Consider the following 13,607-nt stretch of genomic DNA (forward strand, 5'->3'; position numbering starts at 1 on the left):
CCGGTTTTGGCAGTCATAAAGACAAGCCAAAACTCCATTCATACTTTTACCTGTTTAAATCCGAACGGAGCAACTTTCATATTCCGTGGATAACGCTATTAGACCTCTTTTGTTGTACCCTCTCTCTCGAATGACTGTTTCAATCTACTGTAAATATTTGTTCACGCAATCGCCTACTGTATCTGCTGTTCCCAATGCAATATTAGCTGTTCTAGAGCTTATGTTAACAAATTGGGAAAATGTATGCCCTGATTCAAAATTTTCAAAAGTATGACCCCTCTTAGGCCGAAGAGTGCCTTTTCAGCTTTAATGAGGTCGACGAGGTGCCTTCTTAGCTTTAATGAGGCCGACGGAGTCTTACTTTCATTTTTTTTTTTTGACTTACGGTCTACATTTCCCAAATTTGATAAAATAATAATACTTAAAGAAAATGTATGATCGCCATTCCCAAATTTTTATTTACCAGCAGATCGTAGTGAACTCAGGTAACTTAATTATAGTTAGTTTATTTGTTCGCGGGAAAAAACTCCCAACCGTCGAGAGAGGACTGCCTACAAATATTATAGTTAGTTTATTTGCTTGCGGGGAAAAATGAACGCACATTATTATAATTTGTTAATAAAAAATGCCAACAAGTCCTCCTCCAATACCCGGTTTGCACTCGGCCTTTGCGCCATGGGTGCAACGGGTCATCTAGTTGAACATATAAAAGTAGCCGCCCATCTGGGGGCACTGCGCGCACGCGACGCGTTCGGCCGCAGGATTGGGTTGCTCGAAGCGCAACAGTGTATTTTTTTGGCTGCTGGCGTTTGGTCAGCCGTCCACTTTTTTTTACCTTTGTGACTGCTTCGGAAGAGGATGACAGGTGGGGTCGCGAACCTATGGGGGCCATCGAGCAGAGGGAGGGTTTCCTGGAGCCTGCGTGAATGAGGCAGACCAATCCACTCCCGAAAACGAGATCCTCGACAAGAGCCAGGCCAATCCTCTACCGGAAACCTAGCACTGTCGGGCCAATCCTGCGCGTCCCCTCCTCGCTGTGCCGCCTCCTCCTCCCCTCCACTTCTATCCACCTCTCGAAGCCCCAGCGCGTGGTCGCCGTTGCCGCTCGTCTCTTTCTTCCCACGACGCCTCCCCATCCTCCATCAGCCATCGCCGCGGCTGTGGGCGCGCAGCGGCGAAGCGGGAGGCAGCGGCAGGCGTAGGCGGGCGGTGAAGGGAGGCGGACGCGGTCGGGCCGCGGCGGCGGCGGGCATGGCGGCTGCGGAAGGGTGCAGCGGAAGCGAGCAGCGCCGGGCGTGCGCGGAGCAGCGCTAAAGGGCGTGGGACAGGGCGCGGCCGGCGCGTGCGGTGCGCGAACAAGGCGTGCACGGGGCGGTCAGGCGGGGCGAGCAGCAGCGCGCACGGGTGGCGCCCAGAAGCAGCAGCGGGCTCGCGCGGGTGGCGCGGGGCGCGGCCTGCAGAGCCGACGGGTGGTAGCGGGCAGGGGCACACGCCCCAACCACCCAACCCCAACTCCGGCGGCCTCCTCTCCCTCCATCGCCGCTGCTCCCCTCGATCTGGGGCCTCCCCTCGCGTCTTCCAGCCACCAATCCCTCCGCTCTCGAGCCCCGTGTCCCCCCCCTCCGCCTCCTCCCCTTCGTGTTTCTCCTCCTCCCGCTAAGGCTAAATGGCGGCAGGCCGGCTCAAGGCGGGGGAGCGGCGGATGCATCGGCGGCAGCGCGAGAGGAGCGGTGGTGGCGGCGTCAAGCTGCGATGAGGTGCCGCTCGGGCACGAGACGACGGAGATGGTGGCGGCTGTTCCGGGGCCCATCTGGGGAGGGTACGAGGCAGGGAAGGATGCCGTCGTCGCCTTCGCTGGTCTTCCTTCTGCCCCTTTTGCTCCCTCTGATTTGCCCTCTTCCTATCCCTCTTGCTCGCCAGCGGCGACTCCTCCCCTGCCTCCGCACACCGCCCTCGAGTTGGAGGAAACGAGGACAACATGCGGTCGAGCTCAGGCCGGCGACATGTGCGCTGTCCGTCTCTTATGTTTCCCTTGTGTCTCTTGGCCTGAGTTTTACGGCCAGTATTGCCTTAGTGAGATGTGTTGTTGAGTAAAAACTAAAATTTTGTCCCAGATGCTACTACTACTGATTACTCGCAGTAATCAGAAATTTGTACTTATGATACACAAATTAGTTACTTTACTACTTTGCCTATTTCACTAACCAGTCTTCATATAAATATATAATAGAGGATAAGGCCATGGAAGTCCGAATGGGTTCTGCTGGTGGTCACACTGGTAGGAACGGCATTGCCTGTTAGTTGTTATGAGAAGTATGTTGGGAGATTGCCACCTTCCTGAAAATCACTGGACAAAGAAGCGATGTGATGGAAAACCAGAGTGCCAAAAGAAGGTGGATTTGGCAGTTGCTGCTCCATGAGACGAGTTTATTTGCCTGCTCAAAATTCAGACCTGGAAAGGATGAAACCAGATGGAACGCAAAAGCTACATGGCAGAGCACATTTTGGGCACTGGTTCATTTGGCGCCGTCTTTCAGGTGATTGCTCTAGCCAATGTTTGTTTCTCTGTTTGTGTTGTCGATTACCAGCCTGATGTTTAGCGAAATGGTTGCATGTGTAGGCTAAATGCTTGGAAACTGGGGAGACGGTAGCCATTAAGAAGGTACTATCGGGAGCTGCAGCTTATGCGTTCGATTAACCATTCCAATGTTGTCTTCCTCAAGCACTGCTTCTTCTCAACCACAAGTGGAGTGAGCTGTTTCTGAACCTTGTCACGGAGTATGTCCCCGAGACGCTCTACCGCGGGCTTAAGAACTACAGTAATGCCAAACAGGGGATGTCACTTATCTACGTCAAGCTTTACACCTATCAGGTTTGTGAATTGTCAATGAATAAATGTGAAATGTGTGTCTTCCATTGTGCAACTATTCTAAGTCAATTCTACATTGGTGGTGTCTATTTAGGGGGCTCGTGTACATTCATTACTATTCGGAATCTGTCACAGGGATGTGAAGCCACATTTTTTTTGGTATGCATCAGTGAATACTTGCTGTGTGCATCACTTATGCAGAGGCCAGGGTCATCCCCTTCTGAAAAAACAACAAACAGTGAACATATTAGCTCGGTTATCATGTGTTCTCATGCTTGCTTTTGAACTTGCCTTCACTTGCTTCCTTATACAGGTGGGCAGGGCCTTTGGATGGGAATCATCTTCGGTATTTTGGTCCAGGTCTTGTTGTTCGTGGCCATCACACTGCACACCATCTGGCAAAATAAGGTATGTGTTCAAAGGTTGTAGCTTGACTAGGCCATTTCTGGTTTCTCAGATTTAGGATCATGTGTGTAAGTATAAAGTAAACCATGTTTCGTCAACTGAATATGTGTATGTATGCATGGCAACAAAGTTGAAGAATAGAGTCTTCACTTCTTCTCTTCCAGCGAATATCCTAGCAAAGTGAAAATATGGATAGGTGCTACTGAAGTAGCCAACATATGCTTAGTATGGAAGAGAGCGTGCCGGTGTACAAAATAGCGAAGCAAGTGTGATTCTAAGAAAATCCGCATACAAGTATATCGCAGGGTCAATGCTATATTATTCTTAAATGAAAATTACACTAGGTTGGCTTTTAATTAATATATACTTGGAGCATCGATAGATTTACATATTATTTTCAATAGCCTAATTACTCCATGTAACTACCGCATCCATTTTGGTATGTGGTATTGCAAGTGTAAATTCAGGAAAAAAACTATGTTGGTTAGTGCGAGTTGCAAATTTTGTTTTTCGGTATGGATAGGTATTGTGGGTTGTAACACACCATGGTTAAAACAAAATAAACAAGCCGTGAGCTTAACTTGAATGATACAACCACTCGGCTAGGGTGACTTACTGAAATGAATATGTCGAGCAGAAGGAGCTAGAGTGAGATTGTGGTGTACCAGTTATCAAATGATATTTTGAGAAGGAAAGAGTAGTAGTCTAAACATATTAGAAAAAACAAAAGTAGATTGGTTTACCCTAAAAGTTTACTCACCCTTATTCTTTATTGTACAACAACCATGTTGATAGCCTGGCATCTCTTTGTTCCATTCTATTGACTTCATGTGGCATTATGTATGAAGCCCTTTGAGCACAAATCTTTCTATGGAAGGACCTTCATGGGATTTGGAGTGCTCAATGGCATCTCAATTTGGCTTCTCAATCAGAGTCTATGTTCAACTCTGTTGGTTTCTATCAGGTAAGCATTGTTCTTTGTTTCTGTCCAAACTTCTAAAAAATGAATGGTTAGTTCTTTTTGGTGTTGGAGTTGCAACTGTGGATGAAATCCTAATTTCTGAAAATAACTATGAACCATGTATATATTTGCAGGGCAAGTCGAGTGCATTGGTTGGATCTAGATTCTTGATATTGCATAGGACTTGTCAAAAGGTTAGCATTTATTCTATAATGTGGGTCACATAAAAATCAAAATTTTAATTTCTTAAATAAGATTGAACCATGTTTGAACCATGTATAGATTTCCGGATAACAATTTACCTCTAATATCTATGTACCTTATTATTCTGTCGCCGCTCTTCCGATTTGCTCGGGTACCTTATTATTTCTCCCTTGTTTTCTCAAATTTGTAATCCCATATCGTAATTAATTCCTTATAGTATACTTGCTTTTGCTCCTGTCATCATAACGAACCTATTTAACTCATGACATGTGTAATGGTCATGTGTACCCATTTAATCTCTTCTAGAGCTCTTCATGAATCTATGCTCTATTTGCTGAAGAGGGTTCAGTGCAGTGTCTTCAAAGGTCGGGAAAAAATGTTATGATGCAGAGGGGACATCATCTTGAAGGGAGCAATGTTTTGATACTTGCTTTATAGGAATTCTCTTTCTTTGCCTAGAACTTGTGATTTATGGCTGATGACTATTCCATCTTTGCAGGTGCTTCTCAATTATAGATGGAAAACTTGCCATGGAGGCACATAGCTTGCTGATTTTGTTTCTAGATTGGCCCTTGAGAGGGAGACCGACGCAAACTTCAGCAGGTTTCAGGTCTGCGACCTCTATTCCTTGTGTTTGTTTCCCTCACTGAGCTTGGGCATTGTACATTTTGGTAAATATAGTTAGTTACTTTTTTTACTGGCAATTGTGAATATTCAGAGCACATACATGCTTGGTTTACTTCAGTTAGTACCTGCCATTCAGTAATCAGGCCTGAAGAAAGTGTGCCTCCCTATTTTGTGCACATAAATACTTAGCTTACTGTGACCAAATTAAGTAAACTTATACAATAAGCTTCTTCATTGTTTCACTTGTGGAAACTAAACTACTACTGTGTTAAATTCATTATAGTCATCTTTAAAGGAGTTGTGGTTGGTTGCCATTGTGTTGAAGTAATTTCTTGCTGAAGCGCCGGTCTAAATTTATCATTGTTTTCGCTGGTGCTTCATGTAAGCAGGATTACTAATTGTTCCATTGGTTTTGCTCTGGTGAGTTCTTCCCCATATACCTTTGATGCTTTTGCCTCCATACCTTCGAGCTGGTATTTTTTTCAAGGGTTATCATGTTTTTGTGGTAGTGTGACTGGCTCAGAGTTTATAATCATTTATCTTCTTCAATGAATGTCTGTGCTATGATATTCTGTAAGGCTAGGCACACACTAAGTTGGTTAATGCTTTTGATCTAGGTTGTTGGGAGATAATGAAACAATAATGTTTATCTGCTCACAATGCCTTATATTGATTGTTCTGGATAGGTATTTTAATCGTAAGAGATGTCTCCAAAAAGGCAAAAACAACAATTCACTGTTGATTTACTTTTCTACGATTGCTCCCATTAGATTGTCCTTAAATCATGTGCAAAGCTGAAGTATTGTTCGCTGACTGTCAGCCTGACAGATCAGATGGGATGATGATGCAGAGTGTTAAAAGGCCTAATGGGTTATCTCCTTGGTAGATGAAGCTTGTTGGATTGATTTCAGGCCATTGAAAACAGATGACACCATGCCTCCCCCAGTTAATGAACATGTGTCGCTCCCAAGTAATAATGAATTTTCTACTCTCTCTGCTCTGCTGAACTTTCTTTTCTTTTGCCATTTTGGCTGGTAGTCTTTCATAGAATTTTGTGATATCTACCTGACTCCACAAGGTCATGCAACATTAAGAATTGCTGGGTTTGAAAAACACATGATGGAATTGTTAATTCATTATCTCTGTCTGAAGCAAGACATTTTTGGTACACTGTTGAATAGAGTTGATGTATCAGCATAAGTAACATTGCAACATTCTAAGGGTTGGTGCTAAAAACCAACCTAGAAACCATTGTTTTCCCAACAACTATGTGGTTCATATGTTGATATGATTGTTTACTGGTAGGACAACCAGGAGGTAGTGCAATATCCTTATTAGTTATACTCAGGGATGCAAAATCTTCACCTGATGATTCCACCCCTTTTTACATGACACTAGCTGCCGCATGGTAAAAGGTGTCTCGCCGATGCTCTTTATGACACCCGCTGACAGATTAATGAGTGCACTCATAGAGAACATAACAAGGTATTTTAGGAAGTGCTTGGACTAGGTTCAAATTTTTTACAGTTTTAGGCACGCTTTTTTTACAGTGTTGGTTTCAAGTTTTTCTTTCCGACACAGTTAGACTTTCTGAAATACAGCCTTGAACTACACATGAAACAATAGTGTTTATTTGGTCACCAGCAAGATGATGATGTGAAACGAATGACTTTGCGTCTTTCAGAGTTTCTACCATTAAATAGTTTCCCATAACAGAATATTTGCTAATATTGGTAGCTAAAAATGAGATACTTATGCTTGTTGATGCATTCCCTTTTTGTAGTAACATCCATGTGTCCAGCATATGTAGAATATTAGATTCTTTTTGCTGTTTATTGTAGTTCGTTCTCAAGGTTTGGAAAATTCTTTAGCTATATTCCTTGTCTCAAGCGAGCATGAGCAATATCTTCTTTATGCCGCATGCCGCCAATTTTCTCTATTTTAGATGGTTGTGTATTTTCTCTTCTAAAAAGGGATATGTATTTTATTAATCTGACTATAATTTGTGGTAGGTACATACTGAAGGATGTTCTGAGGCTAGCACCTGGTTTAGAAGTTTTGCAATTCACAACAATACCTCATAATTTTGATTTGATGTCCAGAATGTCAATTGAAGAATGAGCCTATGAACTGCATTGTATTTTGTAATATATCCTTATATATGGTGCTTGTGGTGTTTTGTTTTTGCAATTATAAGTTTACGTTTATGGGTATTATAGAGTCCTTTCTTTTTCCACAAGGGGCAGTAGCCGTGCCATTCGATTCGAAGGACAAAGAGTTGATCACAAAGGGGTAGCACCTAGGATATATACACAAGAGTATAGAACCAAATTATATGATGTAATTGACCACTATTTCTATTAACTTATCATGTACAAATGTTCACGAGTTCATGTATTAAGTACATTTTATTGTGTCACTTGTGTTTACTCTTTTTAATGCAAGTTTACAGCTACTCGGAGTTCCTAATTGCAGACTCAACTATCTTGACCTACCGATAATCTAATTTGTGGCATTATTACCTTCAGAAAATATTTGCATTTAATTTCCTTTATGTATAGGGGTATAAGTTCTTACCAAATGTACTCAAATATACGGTTATTGAAAAAAATGCAAATATTTTCAACACGAACATGGTTTTAAATGGGCCTTTGCGCCATTTGGCGCAACTAGTCATCTAGTCTTTATAAAGAAGGAGTAGATGGTATTATTAGACGTTGTGTACCTGAGCATGAACAGAAACAAATCCTACGGAAATGTCACTCTGAAGCTTATGGAGGACATCATGCGGGAGATAGAACTGCTCACAAGGTATTACAATCTGGTTTTTATTGGCCTACTCTCTTCAAGGATGCCCGTAAGTTTGTTTTATCTTGTGATGAATGTCAAAGAATTGGTAATATCAATAAGCGTCAAGAAATGCCCATGAATTATTCACTTGCTATTGAACCATTTGATGTTTGGGGTTTTGATTATATGGTACCTTTTTCTTCCCCTAATGGGTATACACATATTTTGGTTGCTGTTGATTATGTCACTAAGTGGGTAGAAGTTGTTCCAACTAGTAGCGCTGATCATAACACTTCCATTAAAATGCTTAAAGAAGTTATTTTCCCAAGGGTTGGATTCCCTAGATATTTAATGATTGATGGTGGTTCACACTTCATTCATGGTGCTTTCCATAAAATGCTTGCTAAATATGATGTTAACCATAGAATTGCATCACCCTATCATCCTCAATCTAGTGGTCAAGTTGAACTTAGCAATAGAGAAATAAAATTAATATTACAAAAAATTGTTAATAGGTCTCGAAAGAATTGGTCTAAGAAGTTGGATGATGCACTTTGGGCCTACAGAACAGCATATAAAAATCCTATGGGTATGTCTCCCTATAAAATGGTTTATGGTAAAGCTTGTCATTTACCTCTTGAGTTAGAACATAAAGCATATTGGCCAATTAAAGAACTTAATTATGATTTCAAACTTGCCGGTGAAAAAAGGTTATTTGATATTAGCTCATTAGATGAATGGAGAACCCAAGCTTCTGAAAAGGCCAAATTATTTTTAAAAAAAGTTAAAAGATGGCATGACAAAAGAATCTAAGTGGGAATTCAAAGTTGGAGAATATGTTCTTTTGTACAACTCTCGTTTTAGATTTTTTGCAGGAAAACTTCTCTCTAAATGGGAAGGACCGAGGTTTATCACTCTGGAGCTATCAAGATTAATAATGCCGAAGGTACTAACCCGAAGGTGGTCAATGGGCAAAGAATTAAACACTTATCTCAGGTACGCCTATTAATGTTGAAAGCAATATTATTCAAACCATGACACCGGAGGAACACATAAAATAAACCTTTCGGAACACTACAGAATCCTGAAAAAGAGGAGGTACGTGATACGGTAAGTAAACGGACTCCGAAAAATCCGCAAAAATATTTTTTGTTAGTTTTAGAATATTTTAAAAATTAGGAAAATAAGGAACAACCGGGAAGGCAACCGAGGAGGGCACAAGAAACCAGAGCGCGCCTAGCTTGCCTGGTGCGCCCAGGTGGGTTGTGCCCACCTCGGGAACCTTCCCGACTCCGTTTTTCTCTTGTTTGCTTGTTTCCCAAGATAAAAGATCTTTATATACCCCCCGAAAGTATTGCACACCGTATCACGGAGAAATCTTCTGTTCTTCTTTCTTGCTGTTTTTTTGTTAGATCTGTCAAGTCAGGCATCATATCTTCTCCCTCCTCCAACAAAGTAGAAGAGGATGCTTGGTTGATGAAGATAGAACTAAAGAGAGAGGAACCAGAGGAGACCATCAAGGGTGATAAGGTCAAGAAAGTTGCGAGATATCAAGTTCCGGCAGCACAAGAAGAAGAGATTCTTCTACCATACTACGATCATCTCACCCCTACTGAAATTGAAGCTTTTAGGATCATTGAAACGGTTCATGTGCAAAATAAATATCTCACTCGTGAAAATATTCTGTTGCAAGAGCATGTCATAGCCCTCCGGAGCACCATTTGTAGATTGGAGCACCTTCTGAGCCTGAAGTGTAATGCTACCTCATCACCACCATCACCATCTTCCCCACCAAAGAAGACTTGAGTTCATGGTATGGGCACTCCCCTTGGCTTGTGCCAAGCTTGGAGGAGGTGCCCTGGTATCGTATCACCACCACTATCTTTGCCTTTATCTATTTTAGTTTGATCTTTAGTTATCCTATGATTTAGTTGAATAAAAGTTTAGTTCAATCTATCTTCGAGTGCTTGCTTAGTGATCTATCTATCTATGTAATCGTGTGCGAGATATATAATAAAGAGTAGTTTGAGTTTTGTTTCTTTACTTTTATGCTTTAATAAAAAGAAATAAAAATAAATGAAAAAGATCATATGCTAATCTTATGGTAAGTAATGACATCACATAAGGAAAAGTGTAAGTGGTAAAATTTATTGGAGATTAACAAACATAGCATTGGTCAATAATGCAATTCATGAAAGAATTAATAAGGGAAGAGAAGATTCACATGCAAATACACTATCTTGGACATCTTTTATGATTGTGAGCCCACATTAAATATTATATGCCAAAATTGTTGACGTTGGAGAAGGAAGACAACGTAATGATTTATGTTTGTTCATATTCACATAGAAGTTATATTGTCATAGATCCTTCAACATGTGGTGCTTGCTCAATATCTTTGCTAGCCAAAAACTCTACACTAAGTAGAGATACTACTTGTGCATCCAAAAACCCTTAAACCCAAAATCTTATTTTGCGAGTCCACCATACGTACCTATGAATTGAGTAAGATCCTTCAAGTAAGTTGTCATTGGTACAATAAGGCAATAAAAATTGCTTCTAAATGTGTTGGATCATTTAGTGTAAGAGAAAATTGAGCGTTGTACGAACTTGTGATGGCAAAGTGATAAAAGCGATGGACTGCATAATAAAGGTTGCTATCATAAGGGGCAATATAACGTGATGTTATTTTGCATTAAGGGATTTGGTATACAAACAAATAAGTGCATGACAACCTCTGCTTCCCTCTGCGAAGGGCCTATCTTTTACTTTTATGTATTTACTTTTATGCAAGAGTCAAAGTATTCTTCCCTATTCCTTTTATTTTCTCTTTTTGCAAGCATCATGTGTTGAGGAAAGATCTAGGCACATATATCCAGTTGGATATGAGTGAACATGAGTTATTATTGTTGTCATCACCCGTGAGGTGAATACGCTGGGAGGCAAAACTATAAGCCCCTATCTTTCTATGTGTCTGGTTGAAACTTTTTGTTCATGGGTATGCTGTGAGTGTTAACAATCATAGAAGATTAAATGATGTTTGAGTTGTTGGAAATATGCCCTAGAGGCAATAATAAATTGGTTATTATTATATTTCCTTGTTCATGATAATCGTTTATTATCCATGCTAGAATTGTATTGATAGGAAACTCAGATACATGTGTGGATACATAGACAACACCATGTCCCTAGTAAGCCTCTAGGAGACTAGCTCGTTGATCAACAGATGGTTACGGTTTCCTGACCATGGACATTGGATGTCGTTGATAACGGGATCACATCATTAGGAGAATGATGTGATGGACAAGACCCAATCCTAAGCCTAGCACAAGATTGTGTAGTTCGTTTGCTCAGAGCTTTTCTAATGTCAAGTATCATTTCCTTAGACCATGAGATTGTGCAACTCCCGGATACCGTAGGAATGCTTTGGGTGTGCCAAACGTCACAACGTAACTGGATGGCTATAAAGGTGCACTACGGGTATCTCTGAAAGTGTCTGTTGGGTTGGCACGAATCGAGACTGGGATTTGTCACTCCGTGTAAACGGAGAGGTATCTCTGGGCCCACTCGGTAGGACATCATCATAATGTGCACAATGTGACCAAGGAGTTGATCACGGGATGATGTGAGTTACGGAACGAGTAAAGAGACTTGCCGGTAACGAGATTGAACAAGGTATAGGGATACCGACGATCGAATCTCGGGCAAGTAACATATCGATAGACAAAGGGAATTGTATACGGGATTGATTGAATCCCCGACATCGTGGTTCATCCGATGAGATCATCGTGGAACATGTTGGAGCCCACATGGGTATCCAGATCCCGCTGTTGGTTATTGACCGGAGAACATCTCGGTCATGTCTGCATGGTTCCCGAACCCGTAGGGTCTACACACTTAAGGTTCGATGACGCTAGGGTTATAGGGAAAGTATGTACGTGGTTACCAAATGTTGTTCGGAGTCCCGGATGAGATCCCGGACGTCACGAGGAGTTCCGGAATGGTCCGGAGGTAAAGATTTATATATGGGAAGTCATGTTTTGGTCACCGGAAAGGTTTCGGGTGTTATCGATAATGTACCGGGACCACCGGGAGGGTCCCGGGGGTCCACCAAGTGGGGCCACCAGCCCCAGAAGGCTGCGTGGGCCAAGTGTGGGAGGGGACCAGCCCCAGGTGGGCTGGTGCGCCCCCCCCCCCCACCAAGGCCCAAGCGCATGGGAGAGTGGGAGGGGGCAAACCCTAGGTCCAGATGGGCCTTAAGGCCCACCCTAGTGGCGCCCCCCCTCTCCTCCCCTTGGCCGCACCCTAGATGGGTTTGGGGGCTGCCGCCACCCCTGGGGAGGGAACCCTAGATGGGGCGCAGCCCCTCCCCCTTCCCCTATATATACTGGAGGTATTTGGGGCTGCCAGACACACGAGAACGTCTCTCTTTCGGCGCAGCCCTACCCCTCTCCCTCCTCCTCCTCTCCCGCGGTGCTTGGCGAAGCCCTGCGGGATTGCCACGCTCCTCCATCACCACCACACTGTCGTGCTGCTGCTGGATGGAGTCTTCCCAACCTCTCCCTCTCTCCTTGCTGGATCAAGGCGTGGGAGACGTCACCGGGCTGCACGTGTGTTGAACGCGGAGGCGCCGTGGTTCGGCGCTTAGATCGGAATCAACCGCGATCTGAATCGCTACGAGTACGACTCCTTCATCCGCGTTCTTGCAACGCTTGCACATCGCGATCTACAATTGTATGTAGATGCACTCCCCTTCCCCTCGTTGCTAGATTACTCCATAGATTGATCTTGGTGATGCGTAGAAATTTTGAATTTCTGCTACGTTCCCCAACAGTGGCATCATGAGCTAGGTCTATGCGTAGTTTCTATGCACGAGTAGAACACAAAGCAGTTGTGGGCGTAGATGTTGCCAGTTCTTCTTGCCGCTACTAGTCTTATCTTGTTTCGGCGGCATTGTGGGATGAAGCGGCCCGGACCGACCTTACACGTACGCTTACGTGAGACAGGTTCCACCGACTGACATGCACTAGTTGCATAAGGTGGCTAGCGGGTGTCTGTCTCTCCCACTTTAGTCGGAACGGATTCGATGAAAAGGGTCCTTATGAAGGGTAAATAGAAATTGGCATATCACGTTGTGGTTTTACGTAGGTAAGAAACGTTCTTGCTAGAAACCTATACAAGCCAAGAAAAAACTTGCAACAACAATTAGAGGACGTCTAACTTGTTTTTGCAGCATGTGCTATGTGATGTGATATGGCCAGAAGATGTGATGAATGATATATGTGATGTATGAGATTGATCATATTCTTGTAATAGGAATCACGACTTGCATGTCGATGAGTATGACAACCGGCAGGAGCCATAGGAGTTGTCTTTATTTTTTGTATGACCTGCGTGTCATTGAATAACGCCATGTAAATTACTTTACTTTATTGCTAAGCGCGTTAGCCATAGAAGTAGAAGTAATCGTTGGCGTGACAACTTCATAAAGACACAATGATGGAGATCATGATGATGGAGATCATGGTGTCATGCCGGTGACGAAGATGATCATGGTGCCCCGAAGATTGAGATCAAAGGAGCAAAATGATATTGGCCATATCATGTCACTATTTGATTGCATGTGATGTTTATCATGTTTTGCATCTTATTTGCTTAGAACGACGGTAGTAAGTAAGATGATCCCTCACTAAAATTTCAAGAGACGTGTTCCCCCTAACTGTGCACCGTTGCGAAGGTTCGTTGTTTCGA

At 42.9% G+C, this 13,607-nt stretch overlaps 2 long non-coding RNA genes across 6 annotated transcripts; both read left to right on the forward strand.

Moving 5' to 3' along the window:
- Positions 1 to 996: 996 nt before the first annotated feature.
- Positions 997 to 3,421, forward strand: LOC109752287 (uncharacterized). 3 transcript variants are annotated; one of them, XR_012189742.1, is made up of 4 exons: positions 997 to 1,857; positions 2,231 to 2,537; positions 2,621 to 2,872; positions 2,964 to 3,421. It is a non-coding gene; the product is annotated as an uncharacterized lncRNA (long non-coding RNA). The 3 variants fall into 3 exon arrangements; XR_012189741.1 differs by having other exon boundaries at positions 998 to 2,005; positions 2,964 to 3,420; XR_002230265.4 differs by having other exon boundaries at positions 998 to 2,005; positions 3,183 to 3,410.
- Positions 3,422 to 4,222: 801 nt separating this feature from the next.
- LOC120968223 (uncharacterized) lies at positions 4,223 to 7,273 on the forward strand. Of its 3 annotated transcripts, none has more exons than XR_006666478.2 (3): positions 4,291 to 5,049; positions 5,350 to 6,551; positions 7,079 to 7,273. It is a non-coding gene; the product is annotated as an uncharacterized lncRNA (long non-coding RNA). The 3 variants fall into 3 exon arrangements; XR_012189744.1 differs by having other exon boundaries at positions 4,350 to 4,429; positions 4,780 to 5,049; positions 5,350 to 7,273; XR_012189743.1 differs by having other exon boundaries at positions 4,223 to 5,049; positions 5,350 to 7,273.
- Positions 7,274 to 13,607: the final 6,334 nt, after the last annotated feature.

This window comes from Aegilops tauschii, chromosome 7 (assembly GCF_002575655.3).
Source record: "Aegilops tauschii subsp. strangulata cultivar AL8/78 chromosome 7, Aet v6.0, whole genome shotgun sequence".
NCBI classification, from domain to species: Eukaryota; Viridiplantae; Streptophyta; class Magnoliopsida; order Poales; family Poaceae; genus Aegilops; species Aegilops tauschii.